This window comes from Triticum urartu, unplaced genomic scaffold, assembly GCF_056163025.1.
Source record: "Triticum urartu cultivar PI428250 unplaced genomic scaffold, HENAU_Tu73 scaffold2, whole genome shotgun sequence".
Classification (NCBI taxonomy): domain Eukaryota; kingdom Viridiplantae; phylum Streptophyta; class Magnoliopsida; order Poales; family Poaceae; genus Triticum; species Triticum urartu.
This window is the reverse complement of record NW_028260368.1, coordinates 10,012,177-10,019,300: the sequence shown is the minus strand read 5'-3', so window position 1 is coordinate 10,019,300 and position 7,124 is coordinate 10,012,177. Positions and strand designations below refer to the sequence as shown.

Here is a 7,124-nt window from a genome sequence, read left to right as displayed (position 1 = left end):
GGTGTAGCGTATCTTATGCAAACGGAATTCTAAGGTTTCTTTATTTTATTATGCAATAAGAAGAATTCTTCCATTTTCTTTTTCTTTAGTTGCGGGAAAACCCAAATTAAAACTTTTATTTTATAGCGAGCGCAATTTCTAGTAAAAAATCCTGTATCCTTCCACTTAGATCAAAAGGAATTTTTCCAATAGAACTATGGAACCCCCGAGTGGTTGCGGTTGTACCTGTACTGCAGGAATAAGAAAACTCGCTATTCACTCAGTTTATTTTCCATAATAAGTTATGTAGGAGAGATGGCCGAGCGGTTCAAGGCGTAGCATTGGAACTGCTATGTAGACTTTTGTTTACCGAGGGTTCGAATCCCTCTCTTTCCGTTTTTCTTAATTCATCAACGTTAAGGATCACAATGTATCAAATCAAATAACAATTTTTTCCAGCAATAATATAATATCTTATATTATCTTATTTTGATTTAATAGAAATTAGAAATTCTCTATAGCAAATTACTGTGGTATGTAAAATACACATAGAGGAAAAAAGAAAAAAGGATCCTAATCCTAGGGTTAATCAATTTTAGCTAGTTGATGGGAAAATACAAATTAATGGTAATGGTCTTAGGGCGATTTAGTTCGGGGAAAGGGGAAGGGGAAGAAAATTCTATGAACCTTTCCTTTTTTCGTTAAGTTCAAGTCTGACGAGAGTAATATTCTACAACTAACAACTCATTTATTTTGAGACCGACCCACTTCCTATCTAGGATTTTTATTTACTAGTCCTTTATATTCCAACGTGTCAATCGCCAAATGCTTTGGCAATTTCCCCGGGTCCGATGAAGCAATATAATTTTGAACCAGACCTTTTGATCTTTGGTTATCTTTCGTAGTAATAATATCTCGGGGTTTGCAACGAAAACTTGGTATATTGACTATACGACCATTAACTAAAATATGTCTATGGTTGACTAATTGGCGGGCCCCAGGAATGGTTGAAGCCATACCCAATCGAAAAAGGATATTATCCAAACGCATTTCAAGTAATTGTAGTAAAACCTGGCCTGTTGACCTTTTTGCTTTTCCAGCGATATGTACATATCTAAGTAATTGTCGTTCTGTCAGACCATAATGAAAACGCAATTTCTGTTTTTCTTGAAGACGAATACGATATTGCTCCTTTTTCCCAGAATTGAATTTTTTTTAAGATTACTTCCGGATTTAGGTGTTTTTCTAGTGAGTCCTGGTAAAGCTCCCAGACGGCGTATTTTTTTTAAACGAGGTCCTCGATAACGGGACATGAAGACTCCTTTTTTTATTTTATTGAAATTTCATTTTACACAATTAATTTCATTGTATTTACATTACAGAATACATCGAAATTAAAACTGAATTAAACTACAGGATAAACAGAGTAAAATCAACTAAAGTACCCAAAAAATGGAATTTCATCAAAATCTTTTTTTTTTGTATATATATTATTTATTTTATTGTTTTGTATCTAGCAAAATTGTAAGGTAAAAAACATAAAAGATCCTGGATTCTCCATTTAATTCGGAAAAAAAGAGATTCTTGTTCGTAGAACATCGATAGAGAAAAAAAAGCCGACTATCGGATTTGAACCGATGACCCTCGCATTACAAATGCGATGCTCTAACCTCTGAGCTAAGTGGGCTTACATAACGGAAATAGTGTAACAAATAGAAATAGGTATAGTATAGGAAATCCGTAAAATCTCAGATATTAGTTATTAATCTTAGCTATTAACTAGTTCTAAATTTGAAGTTATACTTATAAAAATAAAAAAATACTAAAACTTCTTAAAGATAAAGTTAGCTTGATATGCTTAACTATAGGATATTAAAAAATAAAATTATAGAATTTATTGGTATTTTCATTCGATCATTATAGACTTTATTATTTGTTAATAATTTGAGGATTAATATTTCACTAAGGGGAACATAGAGTCAGAGTAAATAAAATTGCTAATTCTGATTAGAAAAAAAGAATAAATATCAAGCGTTATAGTATAATTTTGAATACTATAAAAAAGTAAGACGGGAGGTGGGGGAGATAAAAACTTTTGGATATATTGATTCGGATTGAATTGCAAATACATCAAGGATAGAATCAATTCAATTCTGAATTGCAATAAGCAAGCGAGGTCTCTCAAATAGAGTCGAACTGAACTGCTAGACTACGTTGAGTGATGAACTCAATGATTCAAAAAAAAAACTAAGAGATGGATGAAATTACACAAGGAATCCTGGTCTCAAAGAAGAGGGAAATGGGGATATGGCGAAATCGGTAGACGCTACGGACTTGATTGTATTGAGCCTTGGTATGGAAACCTGCTAAGTGGTAACTTCCAAATTCAGAGAAACCCTGGAATTAAAAAAGGGCAATCCTGAGCCAAATCCGTGTTTTGAGAAAACAAGGGGTTCTCGAACTAGAATACAAAGGAAAAGGATAGGTGCAGAGACTCAATGGAAGCTGTTCTAACGAATCGAGTTAATTACGTTGTGTTGTTAGTGGAATTCCTTCTAGTTCTAAATTAGAGAAAGAGGGGTTTTATACCTTATACATTTAATAAACACGTATAGATACTGACATAGCAAACGATTAATCACAGAACTCATATTATATTCTAATTATAATATAGGTTCTTTATCTTTTTAAAAATGAAATTAGAAATGATAATGATTATGAAATAAAAAACTCATATCATAATTTTTTTTTTTCATTATTGTGAATCCACTCCAATCGAATATTGAATAATCAAATTCTTCAATTAAAATTCAAAGTTTTCGAGATCTTTAAAAAAGTGGATTAATCGGACGAGGACAAAGAGAGAGTCCCATTCTACATGTCAATACTGACAACAATGAAATTTCTAGTAAAAGGAAAATCCGTCGACTTTATAAGTTGTGAGGGTTCAAGTCCCTCTATCCCCAAATCCTCTTTTATTCCCTAACTATACTATATTATTATTATTTATCCTCTTTTTTTTTTTCTTTTTATCAATGCACTTTTTTTTCTTTTTATCAATGCAATGGGTTTAAGATTCATTAGCTTTCTCATTCTACTCTTTCACAAAGGAATGCGAAGAGAACTCAATGGATCTTATCCTATTCATTGAATAGATTTCTTTTTTATTAGAGTATCGGCAAGAAATCTTGGTTATTCACTCTATTTTTAAGTTTTATTTAAGTAAACCATGCACAATGCATAGGACTACCCCCCCCATTTTCAAATTTAAAATTTGAAATACTTTAATTAATTTTTAGTCCTTTTAATTGACATAGATACAAATACTCTACTAGGATGATGCACAAGAAAAGGTCAGGATAGCTCAGTTGGTAGAGCAGAGGACTGAAAATCCTCGTGTCACCAGTTCAAATCTGGTTCCTGGCAGAGAAAAAAAAAAAAAAGATCCACCGAATAGGTATTGATCCAAATACCTCGAGATGGATTGTGATACATATTCATTAATAATATTTATTCATCTAAGTGGATAAATCTATAATATAAATATAGAGGCACTTCTTTTTCTTTTTAAAGAAGTTTTAAAATATATCTTTTCTTTATGATAAAGAAGGGGGTGAGATTCCCCTTTATTTTTTTGCGTTTCTTAATTTTGTATTCCGCTATTCCGACGAATATTTTTTTAGTCTTGCTTATCTTTATCTTATCTTATTTTCCTAGTTGTGCTAAGTAATGTGCGCGGTACAAAGTTCCTGGTAGAGAACTTCTTTGAGTCATCCTATTTTTCTGTTCATATGAAGGAAATTAATATGCGATTTTCAAAATAGGGGAATCCAAATGAAACCCTTTTTTTGCTCAGTCTATCTGGAATGCTTTTGTATAATTAGGAATTAATTATAAATAGGTATTCCGTTTCATCTAGGAAAAGAACCTAAAAATATTCCTTGACTTGAATAAAATCTGGAGTTGTGTTGTATAAGTGAGCATGAATTTCTTATCATTCAATGAGCATCTTGTATTTCATAAAAATTGGGGGTTATATAATCCTTACGTAAGGGCCAGCCTATCCAACTTTCAGGCATTAGGATACGTTTAAGGCGCGGATGATTATCATAAGAGATTCCCACCATATCATAAGATTCGCGTTCTTGAAAATCGGCACTTCTCCAAATCCAGAAGACAGACGGAATTCTAGGATTATCCTTTTGGGCAAAGACTTTTATGCAGACTTCTTCTGGATTATCTATACCATATTGTATTCTCGTAAGATGATACACGCTAGCTAAAGATCCACCGGGTGCTACATCATAAGCACATTGGGAGCGTAAATAATTGTAACCATATACATATAAAATGACAGCAATGGAATCCCAATCCCCTGCTTTTATTTGTAAAGTCTCTATTCCTCGGTGATCAAAGCCCAAAGATCTATGAACCACCTCATGTTTGACTAGCCAATTAGATAACCAACCCTGCTGCATTGTCTTCATCTCTCCCTCTTTGTATAAATATTTCACATTTCGGATGCAAGTTTGAAAGATTGCCCTGCTTTTTATTTTTCTACACAAAAGAGCCCCTCTCCTAATTCACTAATTTGTAGGAAGGTACTGAACTTTTGGATTTGAAAAAAGTTTCAGAAGATATATCTAATGTAGATGGTGATTGATAGAGCAATTCTTGCTCATAAGTTCCTGTATGAGTACTGCGCCTAACATAAAGCTTGTGACTGGTAGTAAAACATCTATTTTTATTTTGAGATAGAGTTTGATCCTCAACTATTTCTCGCGATATCTTCTTACGAAGTTTTGTTAGGGCATCTATAACTGCCTCCGGTTTAGGTGGGCAGCCCGGCAAGTAGACATCCACAGGAATTAACTTATCAACTCCCCGAACAGTACTATAGGAATCCGTACTGAACATTCCCCCTGTAATAGTACAGGCTCCCATAGCAATGACGTATTTTGGTTCAGGCATTTGCTCGTATAATCTCACTAAAGAGGGAGCCATTTTCATTGTTACCGTACCGGCTGTTAAAATTAGGTCTGCTTGCCTAGGACTTGATCTTGGTACCAATCCATAACGATCAAAGTCGAATCGTGAGCCTATTAATGAAGCAAATTCAATGAAACAACAACTGGTACCGTATAGAAGGGGCCATAAACTGGAGAGTCTTGACCAATTCGAAAGATCATTTGGTGTAGTTGAAATAACAGAATTGGAACTTGTTTGGTCAAGTAAGGGAAACTCAATCAAATTCATAACTGTCTCAATAGAATCTTTTCCTTCTTTTTTTTTGTCTAAATATTCAGTTAAGACCATTCCAAGGCTCCTTTTCGCCATGCATAAACTAAACCAACAACTAAGATAAGCACGAAAATCAAAGCTTCGATAAAAACGGATACACCCAATACGTCGAAACTCATTGCCCAAGGGTATAGAAAGACGGTTTCCACATCAAAAACAACAAAAACGAGCGCAAACATATAATAGCGTATTCGGAATTGTACCCAAGCCCCTCCCATGGGTTCTATACCCGATTCATAACTAGAAAGCTTCTCTGGTCCTTCACTAACCGGGGCTAAAAGTCCTGAAATCGAAAATGCCAAAATAGGAATAAGGCTTGCTATTATTAGAAATGTCCAAAAAATATCATATTCGTGAAGCAGAAACATAATGTACTCCCATTAATGTGGAATAGGCGGAACTTAAATTAGTCAATTCAATTCAGCATTGTCAATTTATCCAGAACTTCTCTCTTTTCCTCGGTGAAACAAGAATCTTTTTTGTTCAAACAAAAGCGCTTAGTTTAAGTTTAGCCTTTGTTTCCTCTGTGCTGCATCTTCTTTAAAGATTCATCCAATGGAATCCCAACTCCCTTTCTTTTGGATTTCCATTCTATTTAGATATGGTGTATGTAGATCTAATTCTTATATAAAGAAAACTTTCTCGTTTCACTTTGTCTCGCTTTCTCTAGAATCTCTAGAAAAAAGAATAGCTCTATCCTTTATTTAATATTTAATAATAAAATAATAAGAGACTATTAAATAAAAATGAGAATACTACTAAATTAGAACCTAATTAAGATAGTAGGACTAATCTATGCAGTATAATTAATGAGAAGTAATACTATAAAATAAAAATAAAGAACTCTATTTCAGAACTATGAGACAGAATATTCTGTTTTCTTATTTACTCTTTACTTTATTTTTTCTATTTAAAGTTGATCAATTTACATAATGTATCTATAAACAAAGTAATAAATATACTTAAAACAAAGTAGGAATTCGCAAAATGGATAAAATCATTGCAGTTATTATAGGGAAGTCTAGAGATATCCTATTTGAAGGAGGACGGGATTCAAATCAGGGAAAGGATCCTTTCTTCTATTGATTTGATAGAAATTCGTTTTTCTTTTCCTGTCTGTATGATTTTGATTTTCGATGAATGAGCCTTTGGTAATGCTTTTATCTCTATTCTATGTCGCAGGCGCCTATCCAGTCTATAAACAAATACTAATGAGAAAATGAAAACTATACTAAACTAAAGAAAACATAGGATAGAGATCCTAAAATCTAAAAAAGGGCATATTAGGGCTATACGGATTCGAACCGTAGACCTTCTCGGTAAAACAGATCAAACGGATTATTATCGAAATGATTTGAACTGTTTCAAAGACCCAACATGCATTTTTTTGCATTGGGCTCTTTCATAAACTGATTTAAAGATCAGTTAGTCCACCATAGTTTTTCTTTACGGAAAGATAATGAGATGGCTCCCTGTGCTCTGATTGATTTTTTGTATTATGATCTATCTAGGAGCAATACCAAAGTGTTTCAAAGGAGGATTACCTTGACTTAGGTCTGCCTCCGGTCTAAATTAAATCAACCTAAGTGAAATGGAGTCTCTATCGTTCCACTGCAAGAGTTAACTATGAGACTTCATACACCTTAAAGTTCATAGAACGAAAAGAAGTTTTTTGGAGGCCCTTATCCTCATTACGCCTAGCATTTAGTGGGCTGGATATTTACCTTATCAACTAGCAAATCCATAAGGGTTCTATTTGATTAGGCACCTGAATTGGCACCTGAATCGGACTGAACCGACTGTTTGTCAGGCTACTGTTCTCCTATTCTCTCGAATCTATGAAG

At 33.6% G+C, this 7,124-nt stretch overlaps 3 non-coding genes across 3 annotated transcripts; 2 read left to right on the top strand and 1 right to left on the bottom strand.

The window, feature by feature from the left end:
* Positions 1–288: 288 nt before the first annotated feature.
* Positions 289–375, top strand: TRNAS-GGA (transfer RNA serine (anticodon GGA)). The gene has a single exon. It is a non-coding gene; the product is annotated as a tRNA-Ser (tRNA).
* Positions 376–1,593: 1,218 nt separating this feature from the next.
* On the bottom strand, positions 1,594–1,666 carry TRNAT-UGU (transfer RNA threonine (anticodon UGU)). Its single transcript has one exon. It is a non-coding gene; the product is annotated as a tRNA-Thr (tRNA).
* Positions 1,667–3,332: 1,666 nt separating this feature from the next.
* On the top strand, positions 3,333–3,405 carry TRNAF-GAA (transfer RNA phenylalanine (anticodon GAA)). Its single transcript has one exon. It is a non-coding gene; the product is annotated as a tRNA-Phe (tRNA).
* Positions 3,406–7,124: the final 3,719 nt, after the last annotated feature.